Source organism: Sarcophilus harrisii, chromosome 4 (assembly GCF_902635505.1).
Source record: "Sarcophilus harrisii chromosome 4, mSarHar1.11, whole genome shotgun sequence".
In the NCBI taxonomy this organism is placed as follows: domain Eukaryota; kingdom Metazoa; phylum Chordata; class Mammalia; order Dasyuromorphia; family Dasyuridae; genus Sarcophilus; species Sarcophilus harrisii.
Window position 1 is genome coordinate 450,095,304 of NC_045429.1, and position 17,036 is coordinate 450,112,339.

Consider the following 17,036-nt stretch of genomic DNA (forward strand, 5'->3'; position numbering starts at 1 on the left):
TAAAATAAGAGGAGTGGATGAGAGGGTCTCTGAGGTCCCTTCTATGATCCTGGGTCATTTTTCTCCCCTCCCCAGGCCTCAGTTTGCTAATCTATAAAATGAGAAGCATAGATTGGAAGTACTCTCCATCTACTCCAGCTCCCAATCTAGGCTCCCCTAGGAGAGGGACCCAGCTCTTGTGTGTTGTTGTCCAGTCCTTTCAGTCTTGTTTTACTTTGTGACCCATCTGGGGTTTTCCTGGCAGAGATACTGGGGCAGTTTTACCATTTCCTTCTCATTTTACAGAGGCGCACAGGATGAAGTGACTTGCCCAGGATCACACAGCTGTCTGAGGCTAAATTTGAACTCCAGAACACAAGTCTTGCTGATTCCGACTCTGTGCATTATGGCATCCCTAGCTGCCCAGGTATTATTTATCTCTGCTTTTCCCCTGGTCTCCCATATATTTCCTGATTGAAGTGAAATCCTGCCTTGTTGCTGGTGCCTTTCCTAATGGTCTGGATCCCAGGGATCTCTGAATGCCTGGATTCTCCCTTCAGGAGCTAATGATGCAATAATATCATTACTGCATGTATGTAACTTTTCCTTTTAAGGAGAGTTAGTCTGTGAAAGGGAAAATCCATATAAGACACTGCCCGGTGGAAGGAATAGTGGCTCCTGAGCTCCAGGAACTGAGTTCAAATCCCACCTTGGTTAATTAGCACCGAGATGACCTTGGGAAGCCCTGGATTGGTTGGACTGACTGGTCTCTGTGGACCCTTCAGCTCTGGACCTGGGATCCTGTGTTTGTGATGAACTCTCTGGGTTCAGTTTCCGTACCTGTAACTTGAGAGACGTCCACCTCCAGAGCTGTGGTCTTAGGGTTTCATAATTATAATAGTAAGTTACATTTATTTCATGCTTTAAGGTGTATGAAGAAATCAGTCAGGAAGACAGGGGATCGTCCCTACCCAGCTCAAGAGCTAAATGGGATTTCAGAAAGCCAGTCTAGCCCGTCCTCTTGTTTTACAGATGTGGAAACAGAGGCCCAAAGAGGTGAACCCACTTGCCCAAGATCTCACGGGTGGTAAATAGAAGGGCAGAATCAGAACTTCGACTCATAACCTGATGAGCTTTTCTTGTCTCTAGTGCGAGAATTATGGTCTCCATTTTCCAGAGAGGGAAACTGAGGTTCGGGTGAAATAAAAACTTGCCCCAAGTCACTGAATAGTTGGTGGATGAATGAATGAGGCCCTGCCCTGATGATGCTTTGAGACAGAGCTTTTCCATCCACAGAAGCACGCTTGTAAATGTCGAAGTTTTCCATGGCACACCTTTGGGGGGCGGAGGTGGGGGTGGGGTTCTTTCCGCCCACTGATGAAAAGGTCCCAGGTGCAATTTGGGAAGGGCTGGGCCTTTTTGGAGAAGGCGCAGGGGCCAGGCTCTGGAAAAATACTGGCTTGTCTACCGAAATAAGAAAAGAGAAAGAACAGGGAGAAAATTGCCTAGCAACCCTCAGGGCTGTGATAAGTGCTCAGGCTGGGAGATGAGACCACGAGGGGTGCCCGTGAGCCCGGAGCGGGCTTCCTTTCTAAGAGGGTGGGGGATGTGGGCAGACAAGACAGGTCCTGTCCTTTCTATTTCATTTCATCTCTCCAGTCCACCTGGTCCTCCCCTCTGACACCGGTCCCCTCCTCTCCTTCCTCTCCCCAAGCCCTCTCACTTCATACCTGGATCATCGGAACAGCCATCCGGGAGCAGTCTGCTTCCAGTTCCAGTTCACTCTCCATTTGGTCACTAAAGTGACTTTCTTAAAACCTGACCAGTCAGTAACCATCCAATGTCAAATATAAAATCCTGTGTTTGGCCTTTAAAGGTCTTGGTCACTTGGTCCACTCACTCCCCTCGCCAGTAAACATCAGGGATTCCTTATGACTTCCAGTGACAAATATAAAATCCTGTGTTTGGCTTTTAAGGCTCTTGGTAGCTTGGGCCCCTTCTTTCTAATATTCTAACACCTTATTCCTTCCCAGTAATCCACAACCCAATGGCCACCGGTCTCCCGGGTTTTTTTAGCTGGTCCTTCCATCTTCTGACAGTGACTGCTCCTGCACACTCTCCTGCCGCATCACTTCGAAGTCACAGCCAAAATCCCACCTTCTGCAAGCAATCTTTCCGCCCTGTCCCACTCTGATGTTTCCTCTAAGGTTATCTCAGTTACTGTGTAGAATTAGTATTCTTCCACATTTATTGTCTAGGGTTTCCCCCATCAGCCCAAGGCTGATGTTTCTGTTTTTCTATGACTGTAGCATTTAGCTCAGTGCCTGGCACATAGGCACTGAGTAGGCAATTAACTGAATGTCTGCTTCCTTGACTCTCATTCTTTGTGTGTGTGCTAATAATAATAACAGCAATAACAACAACTAATATTCCTAGAGCACTTTAAAGTTTTGTAGAATAACAAATCTAGAGTTTGAAGGAGCTTCCGAAGTCATTTAGACCAACCTTCTTATTTCTCTTTTTACATTTTTAATAGAGTATTTTATTTTTCTAAATACATGCAAAAAGTGTTCAACATTTGCCTTTACATGCAAAATCTTGTGTTCCAAATTTTTCTTTCTCTCTCTCCCCCCCATCCCCAAGATATTCTCAAGGGGGAAGTAAGGGAGAAAAATCTAGAACACAAGGTCTTAAAAAATGAATGTTGAAAACTATCTTTACATGTATTTGGAAAATAAAATACTGTCGAAAAATTTAAAAATAAAGAAATGAATCATCCCTATCCTTAAGGAACTTAGAATATATGAAAAATATGAAAAGGATCAGCAATGAGTCAGTGAAAATATTTAAAGGGAATCAAGTATTTATGAAGTACCTAATATGTGCCAGGAATGGTGCTAGGCTCTGGGTTTATAAAGTGACTTTGTGTAGAATTCTACACGTTATCTTCCTTGTCCTTCCCCCTCCCTAGCCACCAAGAGGAAGTGTTTACTCACTGATAATAATAATTGTACCATGATATTTAAGTTTACCAGGTGATAAAAATAGCTAATATTTCCCTATTGCTTTAAGGTTTACAACTATATTATCTTATTAGATCCTCAAAACAACTCTGTGAAGCAAGTGCTATTAAAATCCCCATTTTACAGTTGAGGAAATGTAGGCTGACCCGTGAAGAGACAGCTGTCCTCACTGTGTACTTCTGTTGCTGATGGAGCTGCTTCCATTGCCATTGGTCACTACCAGTCTGGTGGACATCATGGCCAGCCTGTAGATGCAGAGCTCTGAATTTCTTGTGAACCTCCCCAGATCACCACCTGCATGATTCTCTATGCTTCTTTGTCTTAAATCAGAAAAGAAGCACAAAGAATCAGAGATGGCCACTTGCTATGGCCCAGGGCATCAGTCTCCCTTAAAGAAAGGAGACTCGGGTCACCCCTTTGGTGTATCCAGCCAGTCTGTCCCAGCAACCTCTGAGCCATCAGCCCTTCCCATCCATCAGAGGACTGTTCTTTATCCCCTCCACTTTCCCTCCAGTCAGGAAGGACTGGGAGCAGATTCCTAGAATTCCCCCGGTGTATTGGAACCCAGCAAGGATACTGGCTCCTACTCTGTTTAAGCCTCCAGAAGGGTAGATCTTAGCCCGCTCCATGTCTCCTAAAGCCCTTTCATTGCCTTTTTTCCTCCCTAGGCGGGGCTCCCAGTGAGGGAGCCCTAACTGAATCCCGTCTTCTAGCCCACCATGGCGGCTAGGAGCACATGGCCTCCCCTATCTCTGTGTTTATCCTTCCCTGATCTTATTGGAGGAGTGTCCAGTCATGGGATTGCCCTGGCAGTGATCTGGGGAGGCTGGAGAGTTCTGAGGACTTGGGAGGCCCTGATTGTGCTTCTTCTTTGTCACTCCCTAGAACCTGGGCCGGTGCTTCAGACACAGTCGACCATCAAGGAACGTTTGCTCAAGTGTTGAAATTGGACTTCACGACGTGGGGCCTTGTGGGCATTTTTCCCCAACAAGCATTTCTTAGATTTTACCACATTCAGGTGAATTGCACAATAGTGGAAAAAGCTGTCTGCAAGTCAGGTTGGGATGATCAAAGGGAGGAAATCGCTTTGGAGAGAGCAGGGATTAGGTGGCTTGGGTTAGGAAGTATTTTATAGAAAAACTGAATTCCAGGCTTGACATTATTAGAGTGGTTGTGGAATGAGAAACTCCAAGGCAGAAGTGTGTGTGTGAGAGAGAGAGAGAGAGAGAGTAAGAGGGAGAGAGAATCTGAGGCCATAGAGATAACAAAAAGTCCCGATTTCTAGGAGCCCCCTTCATTTATATTATTTATTATTTCATTTATTTTGTCTTCCCACTTGCCAGCTCTAGCAGTCACATGGCCCAAGGCTGCCATGTTGTCGGGATGGGAACTCTATCAAGGGAAAACTGAAGGAAGAAAGATGAAGGAGCTTGCTCTCCTTTTGCCCTAACTCTTGTGGCCACCATGGGATGTCCTTAAGGATCCCCCAGGGACTTTGGCTCATGCTCCAAGTGTTTCAGTGGCAAGCCATCCATGCCCTAGAAACTTTGTGGAGAGCTCGGACGCCATATGCTCTGTGGAGTTCAGCTCCAATAAAACAGTTTTTGAAATTAAATGTAAAAAGTAGACTTGGGTAAATCGGAAACAATAACCAACACTGGGCGGTCAGGACTTTGTCCACGGGAGCTCACATCCTGGGCAGGGGGGAGGCGGACACTTTTCCTCCCCCAGGGGATCTGTGGCCATGCCCCTGGGTACGTGGCAGTAACTCCTTTCTTTCTACCTCTTCCCAGGTTGGGGTGGGGGGCTGTGGAGCAGGGACACGGGCTACACTACCTCCTCACGAGACATAAACTGCCCACAGTATTGTGTCTCCCCTGGTGCAGCAGATGAGAGGATAATAATAAGAGATTCACAAGAAAATGCCAGCAGTGATTATGTTTCCTCCTTGTTTTTATTTATTGTGCCCAGCTCTTACTTTGCTCCTCTTTTCTCTGCCAAGGATTATGATCTTTGGACTAAGAAGGAAAGAGTAAAAATATCTAACAGGGTGTTTAAAGCCCAATAAGTGAGGGCAGAGTAAAAGAACAGTCAGATCTCCTCTCCGAATTAAAGATTCACCGGCCTGGGAACCAGAGTGGATTCATCCTGCCAGACCAGCCTCCCTTCTCTCTGCCCCCAACTCCTTCTTGGATAGGGTTTCTAGTCTGGTGAATAGAGAGAGTGGATGGAAAATACCTGGGTTTTAAGGAGGCATTTGACTCGGAGTGTCCGGCTACACCTGTGGAGGAGCGGAAGAGATATGGGTGGCCCACCAAGAGAATTTTAGATTTTCTATCACCCACTATCCCTCTCCCCTCGGAGGACAGGGAGAAGTTTGCTTTGTCCATGGATCTCTGGGGCCTAGAACTTATTCCTAGATGCTCATTCCAAGCTGCATGATGGGTATAGCCTGTGATTTTATTTATGTAGGAAACTCTTAGTGAGAAAGCTCCCTCTTTCAATGTTTAGTCTTAGAGAATTGTCTGGGGCCCAAGGGGAAGGGGAATAAGCATTAAGCTCCTACTATGTGCTGGGCATTCTGCTAAACACTTTATTAAATATTATTTTTTATTCTGGCAACGTGTATTAGGATTACCTTTTCAATGTATAGTCTTAGAGTATTGTCTGGGGCACCGGGGGAAGAGAACAAGTATTTATTAAGCACCTACTATGTGCCAGTCATTATGCTAAACACTTTATTAAATATGATTTTTGATTTTGGCAGTGCATATTAGGACTTCCTTTTCAATGTATAGTCTTAGAGTCCTGTCTGAGTTTCTGGGGAAAGTGAACAAACATTTATTAGGCACCTATTATGTGCTAAACACTTTATTAAATATTATGTCATTTGATTCTGACAATGAATAATTAGGACTCTTTTTCAATGTATAGTCTTAGAGCACTGTCCAGGGCACTGGGGGAAAGGGAACTAGCATTTATTAGGCACCTACTATGTGCCAGTCATAGTGCTAAACACTTTATTAAATATTATGTCATTTGATTCACACAACAACCCTGGGAGTGAGTGCTCTTATTACCCACATTTTACGACTGGCCAGCATCACTAGCTTGTAAGCATCTGAGATAGGATCCTCTTGATTTCATGGCCAGCGATGTATCTGCCGTGCCATCTGACTGGCCATGTGTGTCTTGTCCATATCCTATCTAACATTTTTATCAGGAATGGTTGGGTTAAAGAAAGGCTTGGTTTATCAGTTCCAAAGGAAGACATTTTGCAAAGCTTCAAAGTGCTTTATAAATATGAATTATCACCGTATTATCAAATATACTCATGCTCTGAGGCTGGAAAGGTTGGCTAATGCAATGGATGGGAGCCTTGGGTTCTGGAAAGAGATCATCAACCTGAATTTGTGATTGACAATAGCCTTGTGCTTTCACTGATACAGGGAACTCTCTGATGATGTAAGTCACTCTCCCGGTGCAGTTATTGCTTTTCCCATAACTTAATCCGACAGGTTTCCCAGTACACTAAGGGGTCAAGTACTTGACCAGGGTCACCCTGCTTAGGTATAGTAGGAAGGACAGGAAGGACATGGGTCCTAACCCAGTAGCTTCAAAGCTCTCTATCCAATATGCTGTTCTGCCTCCCTTAGGCCAACTCTGTTAAGATGAAATTATCATGAGTAAGTGTAAAGTCCCATATTTGGGCTCAAAAAAAATTCCCCATAAGCTCATGAGGAATAACCAGTGGCAGTTGGTAGACAAACCACACAAAAATACGATCTTATTCTGAAAGGACTGCCCCCCTAATATTGTATTTGTGTTCGGGACGACCCATTTTCAGGAAGACGGTGACAGATTGTAATGATCACGGGAGGAAGTGAGTAGAACACAGAGGGCCAGGAAGCTAAGACACATAATGATCAGTTGAAAGAAATGAGCATGTTTAGCCTGGATAAAGGAAGACTTAGCAGGAATATAAATGCTGTGCTTACAACTTGAAGGACTGTCATGTTGAAGAGGGATTAGCTTTATTCTTCAGGATCTGAGAAGGCTGAACTAGGCACAGTGATGCTGGAAAGAAGCAAAATTTAGCATCATAGAATTCAACAAACAACGGTAACTATTTACAATCTAGGTGCTAGCTGGTAAGGGTGAAGGATGTCATCCTTCCTGCCCTCAAGGGGATTACTAAGGAGCACCGGCTGGGTGAGATGAGGCAAAGGAGAATCCAGGCAAAATGAAAATATAAGAAAACTTTGCTTGGGGGCAGGGGTTGAGGGTGGGAAGAATAGGAAGAGTATAGAGATGGGAATGAGGATTTCTTGTCCAACTCTTTCTTGGGGCGTTTCTTGACTAGTTTGCCATTTCCTTCTCCAGCTCATTTTATATATGTGGAAGCTGAGATAACCGGGGAAGTGACTTGCCCAGGGTCACAAGCTAGGAAATGTCTGAGGCAGGATTTGAACTCATGAAGATGAGTTTTTCTAACTCCGGGCCGGAGGTCTGCCAAGCTAGAGATCGGTAAATTAGAGATAGTAAGCCCATAGCACAGAGGCGGATAAACAGACCTCATCCTCTAGTGGGTTGGACTGTAACTCCTGCCAACATCTCAGAACACATTTAGAAGAAATGGGGATCCCTAAGCACCACTATGGGTTCACTAAGAAGAGACCCAGCAGAACCCTGTGCTTGGTGTCCTTCCCATTTCTTTACCTGGAGCCATGGATGACACGTTCACCAGATTCACATATGACACGAAGCTAGGAGGGCTCTGAAACCCTTCAGGTCCACGGCATTAGGAATGCCTTATGGTATAGAGGAGAAAGTACAGGATTTAAAGTCAGTGTCTATTTTCTTTTCTATAAAATGAAAGATGGCTTCTAGTTCTAAATCTCTGATCCTATGATATTCTGAGCTCCTATCAGCTTACCCTTTACCTCTCCTGATGCACACCTGTGCTTAGTTTGTATCCACTACCTTGTAGGACTTTGCCATTCCCACTATTAAACAAGCAGAACATGTGATCCAGTGATCTACCACCTTGTAGGACTTTGCCATTCCCACTACCGAACAAGCAGAACATGTGATCCAGTGATCTACCACCTTGTAGGACTTTGCCATTCCCACTACCGAACAAGCAGAACATGTGATCCAGTGATCTATCACCTTGTAGGACTTTGCCATTCCCACTACTGAACAAGCAGAACATGTGATCCAATGATCATGTGATCCAATGATCTATCATTTTGTAGGACTTTGCTTTTCCCACTACTGAACAAGCAGAACACGTGATCCAATGATCTATCACTTTGTAGGACTTTGCCATTCCCACTACTGAACAAGTAGGGATCCAATGATGGCAATTCTGTTTTATCCCATTTCTTTCCAGAGGCACTTTTTTGTGTGTCTCAAGACTGGTCCCATAGAACTGATATTTCACTCTAAGTGCCATTGTCTTGTTTTGTAATTATGATTATTTTCCCTCTGCCCCCACTGAAAATTGTTTGCATTACAGCCCTTCTGAAGATGGATTTGAGTCAGCTTGCTTCTTCATGAATAATGCAAATTGAAAGAATTAGCGGGCAATTTGAGCAGTAGATGGCAGGGAGTGGGAGAAACAAGCCTACTTGATTTGAATACAATAAGATAATTTTCTTCCTTGCCAAATGGGGGATTGAGAGATTTACTTGTCACCTGTGACCAGAGTTTTTGAAAAACCTTCCTCTCCTGCTAACTCTTTCTGGATATGAGTTAAAAAATGAAACATACCCACAAATCATTGTGTATTTTTCTTCCTTCTATTTGTAAAGGACAGGATGCTGGTGGGAAGAGCTAATACCCTGGATGACAGCATCAGGGAAAGATTGCCCCTCCAGAAACACCTCTTTTATTCCTGGGCCCTCCAGCTATTCAACTGTAGGATTCAGGTTTAGAGATGTAGTGCAAACTTCTCATTTTACAGATGAGAAAACTGAGGCAGAGTGCCTTACTTGCCAAAAGTCCCATCCTAAGCAGCAGAAATGGGATTAGGAACCAAGTATTGATACATCCTGGGAGTGTGACCCTGGACAAGTCACTTAACCTCTTAGGGTTCTGGGTGATTCTCCAAGAGTCTAAGTTGCAGAAAAGTACCTGCCAACAATGGTGGAGGATGTGTGCCCAACAGAGAGTTCCCTATTTTAGGGAGATCATAGGTTCTCCCTCCATCTGTCTCTGTCCCTGGGATTTCAAATGAATCAGGTGTTTGTCATTGTCTTGTGTACTTTGGCTCAGTGAACACAGCAACAGAGTTTGAATCAGGGACCTGGGTTCAACCCTCATCTTGACCATCTGCTATTGGACCTCAGTTTCCCCAAATGTACAATGAGAAGGTTAATGTCCTTTCTTTATCTAGAATTTTAGAATCTTGTCAATAAGGCAATAGACTCAGAGAGATCAAGTTACCCAAGATTCCACGGCTAATTTGCAACAAAACTGGGTCCAGAACCCAGGTCTCATTGATCGTCGTTTTATTTCTTTCTATTACACCGGACTGTACAATACAGCTCTCATCCTTAGTTATGGCTCAGAGCCCAGGAGGGTTATTATTGTGAGACACATTAACATGTGAAAGGCAGGAATGTAGAGTAAAGGATCTGAGGTGTCAGTGATGGCCTTTCAGTGGTCCAGGTAGCTTTTTGGGTTTTGCCTTTCTCCATCCATTTATATTCAAAGGATCTTGGAACCCTAAAGGGAGGTGAGGAGTTTCCAATTCCCAAGATCTGTGTGGGGCTTTTTGGTAATACAGACCCAAGTGGTCTGAGCTGAAATCTAAACTGACAATCAGGAATTGACTGGCAGTAAAAGGAACTCTTTACAGGGTCCTCAAACTACATCCCACAGGCCAGATGCAGCAGCTGAGGATGTTTATCCCCCTCATCCAAGGCTATGAAGTTTCTTTATTTAAAGGCCCACAAAACAAAGTTTTTGTTTTTACTATAGTCTGGCCCTCCAACAGTCTGAAGGACAGTGAACTGGCCCCCTATTTAAAAAGTTTGAGGACCCCTGCATAAGTCAGATAGAAGTCAGGATCAGGGATGTGTAATCCTGTTTGCTGGAGGAGGGAGTTCAAAAGCAGACTAAAGGACTTTCTAAAACCTAAATCACATAGAGGTTTGAGTCAGGGATATATATCCTATTTGCTGAAGGAAGTAAATTCAAAGGCAGATTAAGGGACTTTCTAACCCTAAGTCATATAGAAGCTTGGATCAGGAATCTATATTAAAGGAAATAAATTCAAAGTCAGATTAAGGGATTTTCTAACCCTAAATCATATAGAAGCTTGGATCAGGAATCTATATTTGCTGAAGGAAATAAATTCAAAGGCAGACTAGGGGATCTTCTAACCCTAAGTCATATAGAACCTTGGATCAAGGATGTATAGTTGATGAAGGAAATAAATTCGAAAGCAGACTAAGGGACTTTCTAACCTAAATTATACAGAAGCTTGGATCAGAGATGCATTTTTGCTGAAGGAAATAAATTCAAAGTCAGACTAAAGGACTTTTTAACCCTAAGTCATATAGAACCTTGGATCAGGAATCTATATTAAAGGAAATAAATTCAAAGTCAGATTAAGGGATTTTCTAACCCTAAGTCATATAGAAGCTTGGATCGAGGATGCATATTTGATGAAGGAAATAAATTTGAAAGCAGACTAAGGGACTTTCTAATTTTAAATCAGATGCAGATTAGGGTCAGGGAGATATATCCCATTTGCTAAATTCAAAGACACACTAAGAACTTTCTAACCCTGAGTCAGATAGAGGTTTGCTTCAGGGATGTATAACCTGTTTGATGAGGGAAGGAAGTTCAAAAGCAAACTAAATACTGGCGGACTCTAATTAACTGGCTGGCTTCACTGTCCCAACTAGGTTAGCTCTTGAAATTAGAATTCTTTGTCCCAAGACTACATCCGGAAGGATGGTGACAACATTCTAAGGGAGAGAGAGAGGTCAGGAGGGGCAGCCTAAAGGAACATCACAGATGTGACTCTTGGTCTGAAGCACTGAGAGAACTGAGCACAATTACAAGATGGCACAGCCCAGCAGAATTAGAACTACAAATGAACAGAACTCACTTTGTATAGATTTCACATTTACTTTTATGTGTATGTGTTGTTTCTTCCTTCAGAGCAGGGATTTCTTTTGCTTTTGTATCTTTAGTGCCCTACACAGTACCTGGCATATAATAGGTACTTAATAATTGTTCATTAATTGACTGATTACTTTTTTGGAGAGGGATTGGACACTGTGAACTCTGGCTGACAGTCCCTGCCATGGGCTGTGTTTTCAGCCCTCTCTGTTTCCCCTGGGTTCTCTGCCTTGCTTCAGGGAAATTCCACACTCAGCCAGAAATTTCTCACCTGCCTCCCTCTCATACCAGTCTCTTTATCTCCTTATCTCCTCACCCTGTTCTTGTGGCTGTTCTCCCTCCCTGACATATACAGTACGTGCAGATTTGCACAAGTGTCTGTTTTCTAAACCTTAGTGTGGAACAGAGGAAAGGGAACTGAGTCTGGACTGAGAGGACCCGAGTTCAAATCTTACCTTTGATATTTGCTACTGTGAAACTTAGGGCAAATGATGTCACCTCTCTGAGCCTCAGGGGCTCCATCTATAAAATAAGAGAGTTGGACTAGATGACTTCTGATATCTCTTCCTTGGGCGTGATAGAGTGTTGGATCTAAGTTCAAATCTAGCTTTAGATCCTAGCTCTTTGACTCTGGACTAGTCACTTCACCCTGTTTGCCTCAGTTTCCTCATCTGTAAAATGGGCTGGAAAAGGAACCCAAAAACCCCTCCATTATCTTTGCCAAGAAAGCCCCAAATGGGGTCACAAAAAGTTGGACATGAATGGAAATTGTCCGCCACCATCATTCCTTTAATGCCCTAAAAATGTATAATACTGGCAGTATTGCATCCCTTCCACCATTTGTTTAAAAAAAAGTGTATTCTTCTGCAATTAGCCAGTATCTGAGGCCTTTCTGACCTGAAGCTCAGCACATCGATCACTGTCCTAAAGGGTCTCGATTCAGAAAGCTTCAATACTTAGGTGGGCTGCAGGAGGATACATTTCCTAGAAATGGTAGAAGGGACAACAGCATTGAGAGGCTGCTATGGGGAAATAGGTAATCGCCACAATCCCTACAATTGTAAGATTACCAAAGTGTCAAAGGAAAACAGAGACCCAGAAGGGGAGAGGGAGTCTTGTTCACTCCTTAGGGAATCTCTCCCAGAAGACCCTTGGGCAGCGCCAAGACTGGCTAGCTCATCCACCCCCCCTTCCCTAGGGATCCTCATTTACTAGAAGCCATCTCCTTAACCTGAAGCACTTCTAGTCAACATCATTATTTTTTTTAATTAAAGCTTTTTATTTTCAAAACATATTCAGAGATGATTTTCAACAAAATCTTGTGTTCCAGATTTTTTTCCCTTCCTTCCCCACCCTCTCTCCTAGACGGCAAATAATCCAATATATGTTAACTGTGTGCAATTCTTCTATATATATTTCCACATTTCTCGTGCTGCACAAGAAAAATCAGATCAAAAAGGAAAAAATGAGAAAGAAAAAACAAACGAGCAAACAACAACAACAAAGTGAAAATGCTATGTTGTGATCCACCCTCAGTTCCCACAATCCTCTCTCTGGGTGCAGATGGCTCTCTCCATCACAAGACCCTTGGGGCTGGCCAGAATCACCTCACTGTAGTCAACATCTTTCTGAAGGTTCTGTCAATTTTAAATAAAAACATTTCCCCTGCCTTTTAAAAAGCAACCCCTACTCAACCCTCCTATAAGTACAGATAACGGTTTACCCACTTGCTTCCTGTTCAGGCTTTTTTCTTCCTTTTTTTTTTTTCTAGGGGTGTCTTATCTTCAGATTCATAGGGAGGTTATGTACTGGGCTGTTTACCATTTGGTGACAGTTATGATGAAGAAAGTTTCCCTCTAGAAGACCGAGGAACACGGAGAAAATTAGTCAACTCTCTGCTAGGCAACTAACAGAGCAGGGTCCTGTCCGCTGGTCATCCCTCATCCTGAGACCGGCCCCTCTCCCTTGTCATTCGGGGTGCTTCTTCTCCTCCAAAGTCCCTTCTGAGTTCCCAGCCATCCTGTGCTGACCTACGAATTTTCAATTTTTGATATTAATTTCCAGTGTTTTTAGGTTTTTTGGGGGGTGTCTCTTGATCGCACAAGAACAATTAGAGCTGAAAGGGACTTGAATGGCCATCTAGTCCAACTGATCCATTTTACAGATAAAAAAAACCAAGACCAAAAATTGGTTGTGACTTGACCCAAAATCACATGGATAGCAACTGGCAGGTATTGAACTTGTAGGATCTTAGGATTTAAAACTAGAAGGGACCTTGAAGGTCAAGTCCATTTTACTTCCCTCAAGAGGCTTGTATTCTATTTTTTTTTATTTTTTGAGATTGAGTCTCTATATCTTGGCTGGAAGTTCCAGGGCATTCATAGCTAGACCAGATCTCAGAGCTGATTTCTGAAGCCCCAGTTGGCTTCTTGAACTATCCCCATCTCAAGGAGACAAACCCACCTCTACTTATATAAAAGATGGGTGCAAATTAAATGAGTCACTTCCGGATCAGTTCTGGAGAAAGGCCCTGGAAACTGGGGCAATTGGGATGGGGAAAGATGGGCTAAAATGCTAAAAGCAGCAGGGGATCTCGAGGGGCAGAGGGGAAGAGGATGTGCATCCTAGACATGGGGAGCCAGCATGGAGAGGGGAAAGGACTTACCCTTTGTGAGGGACAGGAAGAATTTTGAAGCTTGAAGGGACCGTGTATGGTCAGGGTGGAAAGGCAGGGGGGCTGGAAACAGGCTGTGAATGGTTTTAAAAGCCAGAGAAGCATCTCTGGGGTCTTAAAAGTCTCAAGATTAAAGCTGCATTAAGACTTTTGGGACACCCTATATTTGCCCCAGGAAGGAAGGAACAAGAAAGTGAATGGAAAAGCAGTTACAAGGGGGCCCAATGCCATAGTCTGAGCCGGACCTCCATGGGCTCTGGAAGGATTCCCCAGGCCCCTCTGAAGAAAGGCCTTATTTTGAGCCTCAGTTTACTCCTTTGTGAAATATTAATGATGGCACTTATCCCACAGGGGGATTGTAAGCATCAAATGAGAACGTAGGGAAAGGCCTCCATCCCTGCCAGCAATGATTATTTGGTGCATCCCGTTAATGATTTCCATTTAAGAAATGTTAGTGAAGCACCTGCTGTATAGAGTAACCCTGTGCTAGGGATTCTGGGTAGGGACAAAATGAATGGATGGAAATGATAGTAATAAGTGGAAGAGGGAAAACCGGTCTGGAGATAGAGGACTCGGGTTCTAAACCTGATGGTTTCCCCATCTGTAAAACGAGGGTTGCCATTGGACCAAATTAACTTCTAAAGTCTTTTTAATCTGCTGGATAAGACAGAGCAAGACATGCAGGGAAGATGGATCCCCCCCTCCCCCCCTCCCTAGGACAAGGATTTAGAGAAATAAAGACCTGAGCACTTCCCTTCCCAGAGAGGTTCCTGAGCGCCTCTCACCTATTTCCTTCTCCCTCCACCTGTCTGGGGCTCCAGGACAATGGCAGTCACAGAGACAGAGAGCACATCCCTCTCCAGGGGGCCATCCCATCATTCCTTCTTTATCACTAGCAGACAATGGCTTTCCCCCTCCTCCCATTCCCTCATTCCCCATCATCACAATCCCCCCCCCAAAAAAAACTCTTTAAATAAATATAATAATATCTGGCAAGGTCCTTCTGGAGGGAGGGAGCCCAGGATTCTCCTTGAATGAGATTTTGAGAGATCTTAATCTCCCTTCTGAGACATTTATTCCACATTTTTCTCAACTCACTTCCCTTCATTTCTAAGTTACTTCAGTTTTCTCTCACTTTACTGCAAACATGGCCAATTCCATCTAGATCCAGAGCTTGAGGTACAGAACTCTGCAGAACGTGGCTCCCAGTTTGCCCCAGAGCAATGGACGCTCCTGTCTGGGAAGTGGGTAATTCCTGATTTGGGGGCGCACCGATTACCTTCTCTGGTAAGATAATAGGGCTGGTGCTTGGAGTTCAGGGAAGATTTTTTTTCCCCCTAGTTAAGTGACTTGCCCAGAGTCACAAGCCAGGAAGTGTTAAGTGTCTGGGGTCACATTTGAACTCAGGTCCTCCTGACTCCATGGCCAATACTCTACCCACTGTGCCATCTACCTGCCCTGATTTCTTTCTTTTTTTTTAATTATATTTTATTTTTTTCATGAACAAAAATTGATTTTTCCCCTTTCCCCTATCCTCTCCCTTGAAAAAAAAGAAAAAAACCCACAAAATTTTGAAGAAATATGCATGGTCAAGCAATTCAAACTGTCACATTGACCACGTCCCCCAAATATATGTACCATGAAGCTGTTACCTCTGGAGCAGGAAATGTGGATATTTTCTTCATTTTGTCCTCTGGAATCATGGCTGGTCATGATCACAGGTTCCTAAATTTTTCTGTGTTGCTTTTTTTCTCTTTTGTCTCCTTCCTTCCTTCCTTCCTTCCTTCCTTCCTTCCTTCCTTCCTTCCTTCCTTCCTTCCTTCCTTTCTTCCTTCCTCTTTACTTCTTTCTTTTTTCTTCCCTAGCTTTTTCCTTCTCTTTCTTTTCTTCCTTTCTTTCTCTTTCCTTCCATCCTTCTTTTTCTTTTTTCCTCCCTATCTCCCTTCCTTTTTTTCTTTCCTTCCTTCCTTCCTTCCTTTTCTTTTTTTCTCCCTCCTTCCCTCCCTCCCTCCCTTCTTTCCTTCTTTCTTTCCCTTCCTTCCTTCCTTCCTTCTTTTTTCTTCCCTTTCTTTTCTTCCTTTCTTTCTCTTTCCTTCCATCTTTCCTTTTCTTCTTTCCTCCCTCCCTTCCTCTCTCTCTCTCTCTCTCTCTCTCTCTCTCTTTCTCTCTCTCTCTCTCTCCTTCCTTCCTTCCCTCTTTCCCTCTCCCCCAATGTTGGTTTTCCTAAGCATAAGAGAGTGAACAACAATACTAAGGTGGACTTTCCTCTCCTTGGGGCCAGACAGACCCCTGATTAATAGTAGATTCACTGGACATTTCACAAATTCCCACTTTTTGCTATTAATACTAATGCTGCTACAGCTCTCTTTGCACAGATAATGCTTTTATTCTTTTTGATAATGTCTTTGCTGTGCATCTCCAAGAAGGAAATTGGTTTAAAAAAGGGATGATTTTTAAAATAACTTTGACAGCAGACTGCCAGATGGCTCTTTGAAAAGATTCTGCCAATTTGCAATTCTATTAGCAATGTATGAGTGTACCTGTCTCTCTGCAATCCTACTAACATTCTCTTCCATAAGGGCTGGGCAAGGCTGCATAATTCTCAGCACTTAAGAGGACTCTTAGGGGTGTGGAACGCGCTGATATATAGGATCACAGAAATAGGGTCTTAGAAGGGACCTCAGACAAAAGCCATCTATCCCCTCCCCCATCCTCATGTTATAGATGAAGAAACCAAGCTAGAGAGACTGGGTCTTGTCCAAAGCCACACAGATAGCAAGAGGCAGGGATAATTCTTAGGTTTTTTGCTTCCAAATTCTACTATCTATAGCCCCTCCCCTCACACAATCTACATAGCATACATGTATATATGTATAAAATACCTTATATAATACTCTGTTCATGAGAATTCAGACAGAAAAGATTAATTCTAATTAGGGGTTCAGAGAAAGCTTTGCTGAAGAGGAGACATTTAAACTGTGTCTTGAAGGTTAGATAAGATTTGGACAAGAGGAGTTGGAAAGGCAGAAGGAAAACTATTCCTGTGTATTTAGGAGCATGTAAAAGAAAGAAAACATTGACTCAGGAGGTAGATTCTACCTTTGATGGTTACTGCCTGTGTGACCTTGAGCTTCATACGTTAGGGCCTCAGTTTCCCCATCTGTAAAATGAGGCATATAGATGGTGAGCTAGAGGAACTTTGGAGGGAGGGACTTGCCCAT

The 17,036-nt window shown here is 43.5% G+C and overlaps 1 long non-coding RNA gene across 1 annotated transcript; it reads left to right on the top strand.

The window, feature by feature from the left end:
• Window positions 1-294: 294 nt before the first annotated feature.
• Window positions 295-5,546, top strand: LOC116423783. Its single transcript, XR_004234307.1, has 3 exons — window positions 295-406; window positions 3,888-4,020; window positions 4,346-5,546. It is a non-coding gene; the product is annotated as an uncharacterized LOC116423783 (long non-coding RNA).
• Window positions 5,547-17,036: the final 11,490 nt, after the last annotated feature.